General features: G+C 34.6%; 1 long non-coding RNA gene across 2 annotated transcripts; it reads right to left on the bottom strand.

Moving 5' to 3' along the window:
- Positions 1 to 227: 227 nt before the first annotated feature.
- Positions 228 to 15,276, bottom strand: LOC140852667 (uncharacterized). Of its 2 annotated transcripts, none has more exons than XR_012135567.1 (3): positions 15,248 to 15,276; positions 9,152 to 9,273; positions 228 to 358 (listed from the first exon to the last, which is right to left on the bottom strand). It is a non-coding gene; the product is annotated as an uncharacterized lncRNA (long non-coding RNA). The 2 variants fall into 2 exon arrangements; XR_012135568.1 differs by lacking the exon at positions 15,248 to 15,276 and adding an exon at positions 13,927 to 14,800.
- Between the last annotated feature and the right edge of the window lie 1,031 nt (positions 15,277 to 16,307).

Raw genomic sequence — 16,307 nt, 5'->3', positions numbered from 1 at the left:
TGAAGCTCTCTCTAAAGTTTGGTGGACTCACAACACTCGTAGCTCACTTTCTCACTTTTCGAACCCTAGGCAAAAATCCTAGGGTACTCTCAGAATAACCCTGCGCCCTTTCTCTCTTCTTTTCTTTTCTTTTCTTTTCTTTTCTTCTCTCACGCAGAAGGCCTTTCTCATGCCCCCTTTTCTCTCGAGGATCAGATTAACGCATGCCCCCTTTTCTCGTGCCCCACTTACAGTGGCATCACAAGAAGCTCAGCAGGGACGCAGTGATGGCCTGTACTTCCAGGTTCCCTCAACCAGCTCCACCTTTACTTACATCACTCCCAATTGGGCACAATAGTTATCTACAATGCATCCAAGCCTGTACATGAAAATAGAAAACGTTAAATAATAGGCATTACTAATGATGAGTACCTGAAATCAGCAAACCCACTTGACCCGAAAAAATTCAACCTGTCCAACATTAATAAAAATTGCAACGCATTGTCTGCAAACATACCCAGATAGACATGAACAATTGAACATATCGACATGCATGCTAAGGTCAGCTAGTGCTCAAGCAAGACTAATGTAAGTTTGAAAGAATATTGTCACGCCCCCGACCCGAGATTTTGAATCGAGGGTCATGGCAACTGCCGCATACTCATAGAAAACTCTTCCCATAAACATGCAAGGCATCTTATCATACTATCCTAAAACAACAGCGGAATAATTAGTCAACAATTTAAATCTAAAATATAACGACCTAAATTTTTTTTCTTTAATATCTCAATAAATTCAACAACAATTCAAAGGCTTTGCATCAAATTCAATAAGCCTTTCAACCTAAAATAAAAGTATGAAGATTCTGCTTCTGATCACTCTTCTATTCATATCTTGTATCATCTTAATTCCTCAACATCTGTAAAAACAGTAAAATAAGAGGTAATGAGCTAGACAGCCCAGTAAGCAACGATCACTTCTCAACAGATTTCATCAGGCATATAAGTAAATAATCATTTATAGAAAATAAGCATATAGAGTTCATCAATTCGAAATCAATTTCAATTATGCAATATAATTCATGCCAAATTCATTTCTTTTTCGAAAATTCAAATTTCTTTCAAGATTTCAATTTCTTTTGTTCTTCAATTCTTTTCATCAACCATGAGCTATAACCATATTTTTCCTGTGGCAGGATCATAATACCGCGTATCTGCTTGCGGTAGGCTGCGAATCATCTGGCAGCCATATCCTTTGGAACCGCTGGTCTCGCTGGCGGTTTGTCACTGGTCTCTCTGGTGACATGTCGCTGGTCTCGCTGGCGACATAAACCCTCAGGACAATCAATTGCCAACGTATATGCCTCCATTGGCAAGGTCCTTTACATAGTCAGGTTGTCAATTTTTATTATTTCTTATATCATAATTCTTCATAAATCATATTTCATATTCTAATTTTGATAATAAAATATATAATCATGTAGTATCGAAATCAATCAATATAATGCATCATGAAATCAATATGTTCAATCATGCATCATCATAACATTTCAAATAAGATATTTTTATAACAAAATACCATTCATCCAATTCATGCATCGTTTCACAAATCATGTCAGAAGAATACATTATAATTTGTCGATAAATCTAGAAAAAGTGAAACATTACTTACCTCGAACGCATTCCAATAAATCCACATAATTCTATAAATTTTCTTCCAAAAATTCTATTCGTAGATCATATCGCGATATCCCATGATCAAACATCCACAATCCTATACAGAATCAATTTCAATAATTAGAAAGAATACGAATACCATATTTCAACGGTTTAGATTGGGTCCGATCATCTAATTTCATCTAATTAAAATCTAATTAGGACCTAAACGATCCAAAGTTTAACTATCAGATCAAATCGGATTTGAAGTGATAGGACTGAGGTTTCTTCATCGATTTTATAAAATCAAGTAGAGAGAGAAAATCAGAAGAGAGAGAATTCATGAGGTATAATTTGAACTGATCAGGTGACAAAATCCAACATTACGATTGGTCCAATATCTCAATTGGTGAAATCAACATGATCAAATCAAGTCATGGCTAGATCGGGATCATGGATGATCAAATCTAAAGATTCATGGTCTGATTAAGGTGGGTGCCAGTACGCTGTCTGACAATCATAGATCAGGCTTCTTCATTAAAATCAAATCAGACTTATTAAAAGAAATTTCTTCATTCACTAATCTTTTTTTTTTAGAGAGAGAATCAATCAAGAGAGAGAATATTTTAGAGAGAGAAAATTCTAGAGAGAGAAAATATTAGAGAGAGAAAACTCATCTTGAATTTTTCAGATAATATGATTCAACAAATTCTGATCGATCAGATCAAATCATGCTAAAATTATCATGTGGATAATTCAATAAGATCATGAGAAATAAAATCTAAAAATACCTGATCTGATCAAAGTAGATGTCGGTGTATGGTCCGACGATCACAGATCAAAAATCCATTACGAGAATCATTTAAATTCATCATCATTCTTCTCAAAATTAAAAATCTTAGGAGAGAGAAATAATCTAGAGAGAGAATTCTAGAGAGAGAAAGTGGAGAGAGAAAGTCCAATTCTAGAGAGAGAAAATACTAGTTCAGGTTGAAGAGAGAGAGGGAAGAGAGAGAAACTCTATTTCTCATATTTTATTATTTATATCATTATTTATTAATTAATTTAATAATTTTTCTTTTCTTTTCTTTTCTCTCTCTCTTTTTTTTTCTTTTTCTTCACAGAAGAGAGAGGAGAAAATCCTATTTATTATTATTATATTATTATCATATTATTTTTTTTCTTTCTTTTTTTTTTCTTTTCTTTTTCTTTTCTTTTTCTTCTTTTTCTTTTCTTTTCCTTCTTCTTCTTTTCTTTTTCTTTTTCTTTTCCTTCTTCTTCTTCTTCTTTTTCTTTTCTTCTTCCCGTGGACTTGTTTTGGGCTGAAACAGGGGACCTTGAGGTCCCCTCGTTGGGTGGCCGGCGGCGGCGTAGCCGGTGTGGGCGGCCGTCGGCAAGAGGAGAGATGATCCGCGGCAAGAGGAGGCCAAACCGATGGTCGACGGTGACCACCGGCGACGAAAAAATGGCAAAAAAAAAAGAAGATTCTTCCGCAACAAAATCCGACGACTTCGGTCGCCGGCGAGCGTGCACATCGGCACGGGAAGGAAGGGAGAGGAGAGAGGAAGGGGAGGAAGCTTACCTCCGATGCCGGAGAGGCTTTTCCGGTGAGAAATTAGATGGCACAAGGATGGGTCTCCGTGAGGAAATTTCCAGCGATTGCCGCCGTTTTGCCCCGGGATTCTTTGGTAGGAAGAAGGGAGAAGGGTCTCCCCTTTAAATAGAACCAAAGGAGAGGAGTTTGACTCCTCTCCGGTGAGGTTTCCGACTCCGATTAGGAGCCGGTCGGGAGAAGAAGACTCCCTGCGGGAGTCTTCATCATTTTTTTTTTTGGTTTGTTTGGGCTGGCTGGGCTATCACATTCTTCCCCTCTAAAAGAAATTTCATCCTCGAAATTTTTCTTGCTTGAGTCTTCATAGTTTCTTACTTGAATCTCATCCACAAATATTCTAATTCTTGATATAAATTCATTCTTAAATCATTTCATAAGAAAAAGTTGGTACATCAAATATCTATCTGAAACGGAATCTTCATTTTCTTATTTATCAAGATCCACGTCTCAAAGATTTTCAATGTTTCAAGATTTCGAAATTATGATCTCATTTTCTGTAAAAATTAATGTTCAATATCTCATGACTCAAATTAAAATCAAATCTATCTCTTGTAGGTAGAAGAAAATCAATGTCTCTATTTTTGCATAAGAACTTCATTCATCATCATTCATTTATTTATTTCAAAATATTAACCACTCTTAATTTCAACCCATCATAAAATAAGAAAAATATACTTCTTATGAATCATATGATGACATCCTAATCAATCAAAATTCAAAAAAATATTTTCTCTTATTCGTACTTTCAAAGGTTGAAGATTTATCATTTCAATCTCATTCTCGAGCTTTTGATATTTTAATTCTCGATACAACTTCATCATTAAGTTATTTCATAAAGATCAATATCACCATTGTTGATTGAATCAATATCACTATTTCTAGTCATCGAAATTTTCTTACTCAAACCCTCAAACTCTTAAATATTCTAATTTTTGAAGCAAATTTTATCATTAAGTCATTCCATAATAAAAATCAATAACTCAAAAATTGATTTAAATCAAAACTATATTTTTCTTATAATCAAAATCAATATCTCTATTCTAAGTAAGTATATCAATTTTCTTTATCTAAACATTAGCAACTCTTAATTAATCGATTCATTATCAAATTAAATTATAAATAACTCCAATCCATCTTTTGTAAAACAATCGTCAATATCAATAGATAACCTCAATCTTTTTCATTCAGTCAGAGAAATAATAATGATCAAAAGAGTTCAAATTTTATTATACCCTGGAGATAAATATTTGAGTATAATAATCTAAGATCAAAATCATCATTCGATAAACAATCTCAAGTTCTTCCTAGTAATTAGAAAATTATAAAATTTAATTCTAGGATAGAAAAAAATTTATCTCTAAATATTCTAAATCTAAAATCAAAGGTCCACTCATCCTAGAATTAGGATGCTAATTATTTTTGTAGCATAGTAGGTAGAAGCACTACTTTTAAAAAGTCACATTAGGATATCTAAAATAATTCAAAATTTTAAAATATTATTCTTTCTAATGTCAATAATTTTTTTGTATCAAACCATATCATCTATCATAATTCTTTGACTCAAAGAATCAACATTCCTGACTTACTCAAAGTAATCCAGATTACCATGCTTCCGCTGCGCACTCTGATCTAACAATCAAAATTTCTTAGCTTCACCAAAAAATTTTGATCAAATTATTTCTTTATCTTATCAATAGAAAAGATCTAAAATTTTAAATTTCAATTGAAGTCAAAGATTAACTTTCGATTCTCATTCATACTTTTACTAGTGTACAATAATCTTGATTAACCCTTGAGTCCAATATCATATTTAAACCATCATATAGATTTACTATAATCAATATGAATCAAATCTTAATTCTCATATCACTTCAATTCGATAATTTTCAAACCAAAAATCTTTATAAGTCAAATCAACGAGAAAATCCTTCGATGCACCACCAAATTTGGACATAATCAGAATATATATGGATTTCAAATTATTATTTTTTTTTCTAAAATTTCTATCATCAGGATCTTCAATATCTATTAAATATCCTTTCATAACAATCATACAAGCTTCAAAAAAATCAAATCTCCATTTAATAGTAGATTCAATTAGGGACCTCATTAACAAAAGCAAAGGAACTCCATATCAATTCCTAAATCCTAATTTTCTAAATTGTAAATTCACATGGATCCCTTAATCTGAAATAAATATAAATCAGATCTTTTATCTTAATCTGAAGATATCAATTTTTCATTAACAACCTCAACAATAATATTAGAAAATCTCTTGATCAACTTAGATACGAAATCTTTAAATTAAAATTTCATACACATCATGTAGTCTCTAAGAGACATAATAAGATCTATTATCTAGATCTAAGGATGATGATTAAAGATTCCGGTACGATGAATATTCTACAACCTCATAATTGATTTCATCAATAAGAAATAGGCTTCTTTGCAAATATACATTCATCCTAATATGCCACTTTATATATATGATCCACATACCAAGTTCAATTTCGATAAATATTTCAATCAAGCATCATAAAAAAAAACTTTCTTAGCCCATTCTGGAACAACAATTTATTATCAAATCTTTATCTTGCCAATAATAGTCAACCTCTCAATTATAAGTAATATCATAGTATTATTCTCACATCGAATTTGAACTTACGATTCACTTGAATAACCATAATGCACAATAAAATTTTATGTCAATCCTTTTGTGATTACTTTCGATCAAGATCTAACTAATCATATCATAATCTACAGATTATCCATCATATTTCAAATTCTATATGTTATAATCTATTGTGATCCTTTCATACATAATCTCAATGTTTAATCAAAATTTATAAATACTTCTCCCACTACAATCATCAAAGATCTACACTATAATGTCCCTAGTGTCTATCCACTTACACCCATTCTATATCTGATTCTATGTTTCATAATTCATCCACTTATGCTCTGATACCACTTTAATTGTCACACCCCCGATCCGAGATTTTGAATCGAGGGTCATGGCAACCGCCGCATACTCATAGAAAACTCTTCCCATAAGCATGCAAGGCATCTTATCATACTATCCTAAAACAACAGCGGAATAATTAGTCAACAATTTAAATCTAAAATATAACGACCTAAATTTTTTTTTTCTTTAATATCTCAATAAATTCAACAATAATTCAAAGGCTTCATCAAATTCAATAAGCCTTTCAACTTAAAATAAAAGTATGAAGATTCTGCTTCTGATCACTCTTCTATTCATATCTTGTATCATCTTAATTCCTTAACATCTGTAAAAACAGTAAAATAAGAGGTAATGAGCTAGACAGCCCAATAAGCAACGATCACTTCTCAACAGATTTCATCAGGCATATAAGTAAATAATCATTTATAGAAAATAAGCATATAGAGTTCATCAATTCGAAATCAATTTCAATTATACAATATAATTCATGTCAAATTCATTTTTTTTTCGAAAATTCAAGTTTCTTTCAAGATTTCAATTTCTTTTGTTCTTCAATTCTTTTCGTCAACCATGAGCTATGACCATATTTTTCCTGTGGCAGGGTCATAATACCGCGTATCTGCTTGCGGTAGGCTGCGAATCATCTGGCAGCCATGTCCTTTGGAACCGCTGGTCTCGCTGGTGGTTTGTCGTTGGTCTCTCTGGCGACATGTCGCTGGTCTCGCTGGCGACATAAACCCTCAGGACAATCAATTGCCAACGTATATGCCTCCATTGGCAGGGTCCTTTACATAGTCAGGTTGTCAATTTTTATTGTTTCTTATATCATAATTCTTCATAAATCATATTTTATATTCTAATTTCGATAATAAAATATATAATCATGTAGTATCGAAATCAATCAATATAATGCATCATGAAATCAATATGTTCAATCATGCTTCATCATAACATTTCAAATAAGATATTTTCATAACAAAATACCATTCATCCAATTCATGCATCGTTTCACAAATCATATCAGAAGAATACATTATAATTTGTTGATAAATCTAGAAAAAGTGAAACATTACTTACCTCGAACGCATTCTAATAAATCCACATAATTCTATAAATTTTCTTCCAAAAATTCTATTTGTAGATCATATCGCGATATCCCATGATCAAACATCCACAATCCTATACAGAATCAATTTCAATAATTAGAAAGAATACGAATACCATATTTCAACGGTTTAGATTGGGTCCGATCATCTAATTTCATCTAATCAAAATTTAATTAGGACCTAAATGATCCAAAGTTTGACTATCAGATCAAATCGGATTCGAAGTAATAGGACTGAGGTTTCTTCATCGATTTTATAAAATCAAGTAGAGAGAGAAAATCAGAAGAGAGAGAATTCATGAGGTACAATTTGAACTGATCAGGTGACACAATCCAACATTACGATTGGTCCAATATCTCAATTGGTGAAATCAACATGATCAAATCAAGTCATGGCTAGATCGGGATCATGGATGATCAAATCTAAAGATTCATGGTCTGATTAAGGTGGGTGCCAGTACGCTGTCTGACAATCATAGATCCGGGTTCTTCATTAAAATCAAATCAGACTTATTAAAAAAAATTTCTTCATTCACTAATCTTTTTTTTAGAGAGAGAATCAATCAAGAGAGAGAATATTTTAGAGAGAGAAAATTCTAGAGAGAGAAAATTCTAGAGAGAGAAAACTCATCTTGAATTCTTCAGACAATATGATTCAACAAATTCTGATCGATCAAGTCAAATCATGCTAAAATTATCATGTGGATAATTCAATAAGATCATGAGAAATAAAATCTAAAAATACCTGATCTGATCAAAGTGGATGTCGGTGTATCGTCTGACGATCACAGATCAAAAATCCATTACGAGAATCATTTAAATTCATCATCATTCTTCTCAAAATTAAAAATCTTAGGAGAGAGAAATAATCTAGAGAGAGGATTCTAGAGAGAGAAAGTAGAGAGAAAAAGTTCAATTCTAGAGAGAGAAAATACTATTTCAGGTTGAAGAGAGAGAGGGAAGAGAGAGAAACTCTCTTTCTCATATTTTATTATTTATATCATTATTTATTAATTAATTTAATAATTTTTCTTTTCTTTTCTTTTCTCTCTCTTTTTTTTTTCTTTTTCTTCACAGAAGAGAGAGGAGAAAATCCTATTTATTATTATTATATTATTATCATATTATTTTTCTTCTTTCTTTTTTTTTTTTCTTTTCCTTTTTCTTTTCTTTTTCTTTTCTTTTCCTTCTTCTTCTTTTCTTTTTCTTTTTCTTTTTCTTTTCCTTCTTCTTCTTCTTTTTCTTTTCTTCTTCCCGTGGACTTGTTTTGGGCTGAAACAGGGGACCTTGAGGTCCCCTCGTTGGGTGGCCGGCCGGCGGCGTAGCCGGCGTGGGGCAGCCGTCGGCAAGAGGAGAGATGATCCGCGGCAAGAGAAGGCCAAACCGGTGGTCGACGGTGACCACCGGCGACGAAAAAACGGCAAAAAAAAAAAAGAAGATTCTTCCGCAACAAAATCCGGCGACTTCGGTCGCCGACGAGCGTGCACATCGGCACGGGAAGGAATGGAGAGGAGAGAGAAAGGGGAGGAAGCTTACCTCCGACGCCGGCGAGGCTTTTCCGGCGAGAAATTGGATGGCACAAGGACGGGTCTCCGTGAGGAAATTTTCGGCGATTGCCGCCGTTTTGCCCCGGGATTCTTTGGTAGGAAGAAGGGAGAAGGGTCTCCCCTTTAAATAGAACCAAAGGAGAGGAGTTTGACTCCTCTCCGGTGAGGTTTCCGACTCCGATTAGGAGCCGGTCGGGAGAAGAAGACTCTCTGCGGGAGTCTTCATCATTTTTTTTTTTTTTTTGATTTGTTTGGACTGGCTGGGCTATCACAAACATAATATATAACTGCATCCTACGGAATTCTGTTTACCCCAATTTCAACTTTGTTGGGTACAGAACATCATTCTTCATCATCCGACTGTGCTGTTGCCTTCTTCGGTCTCCTTTTCACATGGCGTGGGGATGTACCTGTAGTCAAAACTCCAGGTTCCCAAAATAATCTGATTAGTAAATCTTACAATGCATTAATATCATGCTATCTTCATCTCATTGCATGTTTTGCATTAATGCATCCAGAACCACCAAGGAAGCTTCTCAACCCATGTTAGAAATTACCTTACATGGCAACACAGCAAAAGCAAAAAAAAAAAAAAAAGGCTATCAAATTGAATTCAGTCAACAGAAACTTGCAAGAGCCAGTCTACAGTATGCTAGCCCACAAGCAACATCGGAAAAAAAAAAATCTCTGAAGATTGATTAAGAAGTCCTAACAATATCGACAGATGTTGACATAAAATACTAGAAAAAACTGCGGTAAATAATGAGAAAGTCCTCCTTTATCACAACCAAAATTTGTCAAACTATCATGATCTATTGTCCTAGCAATATAGCACCGCATAAAGAGGTTAAAGTGATTAATTGATAAAAAACATCATGTCTAAATCATATTTATTTTGGGTCAGCCTTTTATTATAGTCCTATATTAACAAATAAAAAAGGTGTCATATGGGTTTATTAGCATTGGCCAGTCTTCTTCCAAAAAGCTTAAGCTTTTGGGCTGCAAGTTCATCATAGATAGTATCAAAGCCAGGCCCCAACTTTCATTAGTCATGTAGACCCCTCATTGAGGGTTACTAACATTGAGGAGGGCCCAATCGGGCCGATTAAGACCTAGGACATGGGTGGACCCCTTTCTCTCGAGGAGGAGCCAACCTTGACAAGGGCATCACGAGGTTGGATGGGGGAGATTGTTATATTCTCACATTGACTAATGGAAAAGGTATCATGTAAGTCTCTAACAGCCTAAGCTTTTGGGCTGCAAGTCCGTGATACTTTTGAACCCTATTTTTCTATTTCCTGTTGTCATAATCAATGCAATGATTTTCAGATCCATTGTAATCTTTCACCTAATTCCAAGTACCAAAGTCTAGACAAGTTTTGGGCTTACATCCTCACAATAACATAACCAACTGATACAGCTCTGCAGCAGCTCCTCTATTATCACTATCCATCCCAAGATATAACATCTTTCTATACTACTAATGCAAGAGGAGAGAAAAAAAAAGTGTCCCAGTGCATGAGGCTCCTGCCATTGCAGGTTTTGACAAGGATCTCAATCAGATAAGAAATTCTAGAAATCAGGATTCCCAAATCCTAAAATTTGGGGGAGAGAGGGGAGGAGGGCGGGGGGAGCACAGGTTTTGTAGCACCCCCCCCTCCCTTTTGAGTTTTTTCATTCTCATCTCTCCAATTCTCCCTTTTGTCCGCACACTATAATCCATATTCTTTAGTATAAAAGGCACATAATGATCACAAACACCCTTGAATAATTTCTCCACTATATTCAAAATGCTTTAATTCTATGACACATGTCTCTGCCTTCCATTCTGTTCTTTTGTACAATATATCCAAAATATAATAGGGTATCGCTTGAACTATTCATGCAGTTAATCAAAACACCGTGTAATATATAACTATTGCAGCAGGGTATAAGCCTGTGTAAAAGTTGAATGATTAGACTTGGCCTTAATTTTATACCTATACAACACCACATAAAAAACCTGTCCTCATAGTCCTACTTAAGGATCATTTACTTTATTAGAAAGATTCTTATTCTTTGTAAGACAAAATAAACAAATCTGCAGCTGGTTTTCCATATTGTTAAGTTTTCAAATTTTAAAGTAAAACCAAATATATATGCAACCATATTTGCACGTTAATCTACATCCTAAAAAATTTCGTGCATCCAATGCTGGTGACCGTTTCCATCTACAAATTATTTCCTTTGCTAATCATATCACAAATCCATCATGGTATGCTTGACGTGGTACTGAATATGCAAAACAAACAAGTACAGGACATACTTGACTACTAAGCATGTATTACAACTAGAAAATTTCGACTTATGGCACATTATGTAGGCAATAGCATACATATTGAACTCAAACTTTGAAGCACACATAGATCTTGGCAACCATTTGCTTTGGGAACTAATAAAAAAATCTAAGCAACTTGAAAAAAAAAAAAAAAAACATCGGATGCAGGCTCACTGGAAAATGAATTACTGTTACCTTGACACTTCAAATTTTGACTTTTTTTGAGCTGTCAGAGACTTGGACACTTGAACACTCCATGACACTCATTGACCCTTCATTCCATTAATTCATAATGCCATCATTATTATGTGTCTACTTCTAACACTTCTACTTAAAAGTTTTTAGTTCTAATATAATAATTAGCAATTATTTTCCAAATTTTATGAACTTAAGTAGTATACATCTAAATCATTTATTCATGATATGCATATATTGATACATATTTACATATATATAGGATATAGACATGTCCTTATGTCCAATTTTAAGAAGATTCCCATGTCACATTCTTCTAGACACTTGGACACTTGACATCCATATCAAGTGTCCAAGTAACATTGAATGACCAGAGGCTACCCTCAACAGTTTTCTTGGTAACTCTCTCTATGTATAACACAAACCTCCCACCATAGATGCATGTTTGCATGCAAGACATAATGCTAACATACCTCTTGATATTCAATCTCTATTTTAACTTAACATACCTCTGTTCAAACTCCTATTCAGCTGTGGTTAAACACACATACATACAAAGAGAGATAACACATTTAGGGTGAGAGTAACTTGTACGCTAAAAGCCTTAAGGTAAAAGAACTAGGTGGAATCACAGCTATCCAATACCTAGACCTACTTGAATCTTTCATGCGCACTGCATGTGATGCATACCAGGGCCATTAAATCTCTAAGCCTCCTGAAGTAGTGGATGTTCTCTATAGTATTCTTTTGCTTTCTGTTTTCTGTGGTGGGGTACCTATTTTTTGTGGTAATATGATATTCTTTGAGCTCCCTTTACTTTTGTCTTATCAAAACCACTGTTCTTTAGATGCCTTTTTAGACTCTTACTCTGACTTTGCCCCATAAATTCCACTTAATTGCTATAATCTTCTCTGCTTTACGGAAGGGTTACACAGCACATATTTTAGATAAAAAAAAGGGGAAATATTATACAGATGGTGTATTCAACACTTCATTGCTCAGTCTTTTTCTTAGGCAACATAAAGATTACTGAAGATGGAGAAAAAGAAATTCAGGTGAATTTACAAGCCCATCTTTGCAAACAAAGACATGAGTTTATCTTGACCAGTATCAGGTAAACCATATAGAATCCTGCAAATTATGTAGCACAAACAATGCTTCTTGTGGGCACCATGACCCTCAACATTCTTATCCTCGAGAGGAACCAGACAAGAAAACCCAGATTTTATTATGTTTGCAAAGTCACCTGATCTGAAGCACCATTCATGAAATAACTTTGAAAATTGGCAACCAACCAAACTGAGGTTGCTCTCAGTGTTATTAAATCATACACAGTGAGTTCATAGTCGCCATAGGCTTCTCCCATAAAAAACGTCATCATCTATCATTGCCAAAACTTTGCAAAATGCAGGCGTCATTCCATTTTTGAAGGTTTTGATTAGGGTTTGAAATACCGGTGGGATGCTTGTTTGCAAAATGCAGGCGTCATTCCATTTTTGAAGGTTTTGATTAGGGTTTGAAATACTGGTGGGATGGCAAGCATCCCACCATCCACCATCCCAAGTGTCTGGATGACACGAGTTGCGAAGTGGATCGGGATGGGATGGGATGGATAAGACATCCACCAATCCTAATGTTGCTATGTAGGGCATCTCGTTCCAAGGGAAAATTGGGATGGCCCTATCCCCATGGTGTTTAAAGCCTTGATTTTGATAGTCATCCTTGTATTTAGTTTGCTCCCTAAGATCTATTTGGACAAACTACAGTCTCTCAAGTCCTGACACCAAGTAGGAAAAAAGAGAACTAAACAAGTAAACTAGATAAGACAAAAAGATAAAATATCTCGGAAAGTCTGTTATACAGAATGGCTAACTCGTACAGCAAGAAGCCATCTAATATTCTTCGACATTAGCTCATATACTAGTCCCTCATAAATCAATAAAAGTACATCATTTACATATTTATGCTGATGTCTTCTAGCTTTTCTCTAATAAGATAGTATGGCAAGAACTCAGAAGCTTCATTATAAGTTTTAAAATCAAATGACTAGCACATATGTCCATAATTTTAAAATTGTATTAAATCATTCTCAAAGAAGGGGGAAAGATTCTGCTTGCTTGTCAATCAGAACTTGCATTATTTTGTTGATAATAGTTACACAGCAACTTTCTGTTTATGGCAACCTTATCAGTCTTTCTCTAGTCTATTTCTAGTAAGCTTTACATCCTTATAACTGACAACTTTTCAACTCTCTCACAAGTCTTCCATCCATGTTGATAATTCTACGGCTCTTTCATATAGGAAAAAGCAGTGAACTTCAAACCAGCATGACCTAGACAATTCAGAAATCACAAATTTGAGAAAAGATCAAATCTTCAATTCGGTTATTTACAAGCTAAGAAAAACTGGAGCTTGTGTTAGTTTGAAGTTAATTTACAATTTACTTCAACGGCAACAGACAACAGGCCTAACAGACAACAACAATCCAAGATAACATTTCAATAGAAAGTACTACAAAAATAGAATGTTGGGAATCCATAAACAAACCTACCAAATAAACAACGTTTTGCATGATCAAGATACTGGGAAGAATACTGCAAACTCTTGCTACTAATATTGAAAAGATCATGAGCAAGCTGCACAGGTGAAATTTCATATAACCAGCACAATATAATATCCCTAAGCATCATTATGGCCAATGAATAAATCAACAGACCATGTTAAATTGCAAAATCAGCATGGGCGATTTTGGATGCCTCGTTACCAAAAAAAAAAAAAAAAGCACTCTGCAAGGGGTTTTGAACTTCAGCAAGTTTATTTTCTCTCACCACAAGGAAATCAATTAAAACAGGTGATGCTTCCTTATGTTTCAGCAATTTTTCTTGATCCAAAAATAATCTATATTAGTCAAACTAAAGCAAGAAACTTTCAGGAAGGCAAATTCAGCAGTACCAACTGATTACTTCAATCAAATCATGAGGTAGTTGAAGGGTAAGGCATTCTTGAAACTGCAAATGGAATAAAAAGGCAGACTAAGATGAAAACAAGAGTTTTAGAATTACAGAGGTGTGGTTTCATTTAAGAGTATATTTCAACTCATGCAATTGATAGAAAATTTGGGAAAGAACCGGAAGGACTTAACATGGATTCCTATTATTAAGGAAGAAGATTATGGTAGTTGGGAGTGGCATGAAACAAAACCACATATGGTACAACTAAACAATGAAGAAGACATGTACTCGGAAGCAAAGGCAAAAGTACACATGAATGCAATTTCCAAGGCAATAGGTCTTTGCAAACTCATCAAAAACTGGAACACCCACAATCTTTGATATCAACTATATAAAGAGGTGAGCCTTCTTCAATTTCAATTTGCTATTTGTGCATGGTAAGATGGCGGTAATGATAAAGTTGCAAAGAAGAAATTCTAGCGGATGGTACAGACTACAGGTGCAGCTTCAACTTAAGAAAATAGAGTATGCAACTCGAACCAGATAATGACTCTTCTTCTTCTTCTTCTTAATTTGGTGTATGTGAGAGTTTGTGTTGCACGATCACCTTGGTGTAGTACATAGCAACCAGAAGAATGTATACGTCTGCGTGTGTTGTTGATCAACTTAATGTAGTACTATACCAACCAGAATAATGCAATGGTTGCATATTAAGTGATTCAAGTTTTTTCCTTAATTTTAGGTTTTTTTTTTAAATTTTATTTTTGTTTTGGGCCCGGGGGAGAATCCATCGGGCTATCACGAGATGATGCTGTACTTCCCTAATCTAACAGAGAGGACAAAAGTAGATAAAAAACTTTTGAGTTGTGAGCATGAACGTATAACTTGACAGAATGAAGATTTGAGGAGAGAGAATCCTACCTGAAACATATCTGCGGATAATCAGATGATTCAAAGTATTCACCATTTTTCACAAGGTCCGATTCCTCCTTTCAGATACACCATTATGTTGTGGTGTTCCAGAAGGAGTCCACCGAGAGAGAATCCCATTCTCCCCAAGATATGTCAGAAAATCATTGGAAAGATATTCACCTCCTCGATCAGATCGAAGAGTTTTAATACACTTCCCAGTTTGTTTTTCTACCTCATTTCAGAATAGTTTGAACATTTCAAATGACTCCGATTTATGCTTCATTAAATAGACATACCCATACCTCGATAGGTCGTCTGTGAAGGTTATGAAGTAGAAATATCCACCTCTTGCACTTGAGCTCATGGGTCCACATACATCAGAATGTACCAGACCCAAGAGTTCACTGGCTCGCTCACCTTTTTCAGTAAAAGGTGATTTGGTCATTTTACCAAGAAGACAGGACTCACAGGTTGGAAGTGATTCACAATCACCTACTTCAAAAATTTCTTCTTGAGCCAATCTGTTTATCCTGTTCTTATTGATATGACCTAGCCTACAGTGCCAAAGGTAGACTTCTGACACATTATCTGTTCTAGGGCATTTACCGGAGGTTTGAACCACATTAACAGGTTGTGATAGAAAATAAATTCCATTATTAAGTTGTCCAACAAACATTGTAACACCATTCAAAATGATATTGTAAATATTTTTTTTTATTAAAAATTGATAACCGTTCATAGCCAAAAGGCCTACAGAAATAATATTTAATAAAAAGCTTAGACAATAGTGATATTCACTCAGAATTATGTTTCGAGAATTGATTACAAGGTTCATGATTCCTAATGCTAGAATTGGAACTTTGCTTCCATCTCCAACGTTCAAGAATCTCTCGCCTTCATCAAATCTCCTACTGACCTGCAGACCCTGCATCGAATTGCAAATATGATAAGGGCTTCCGGTATCCAATACCCAGGCAGTAGTATCACAAATGGAAAAGTTGCAAGGTGTTATCATATAAGTACCTTGCTTCTTCTTCGGCCTGTTCGGATCCAGGGAGGCAATGTATAG

The sequence above is a fragment of the Elaeis guineensis genome, chromosome 11 (assembly GCF_000442705.2).
Source record: "Elaeis guineensis isolate ETL-2024a chromosome 11, EG11, whole genome shotgun sequence".
NCBI classification, from domain to species: Eukaryota; Viridiplantae; Streptophyta; class Magnoliopsida; order Arecales; family Arecaceae; genus Elaeis; species Elaeis guineensis.
This window is presented reverse-complemented; position numbering and strand designations above follow the sequence as displayed.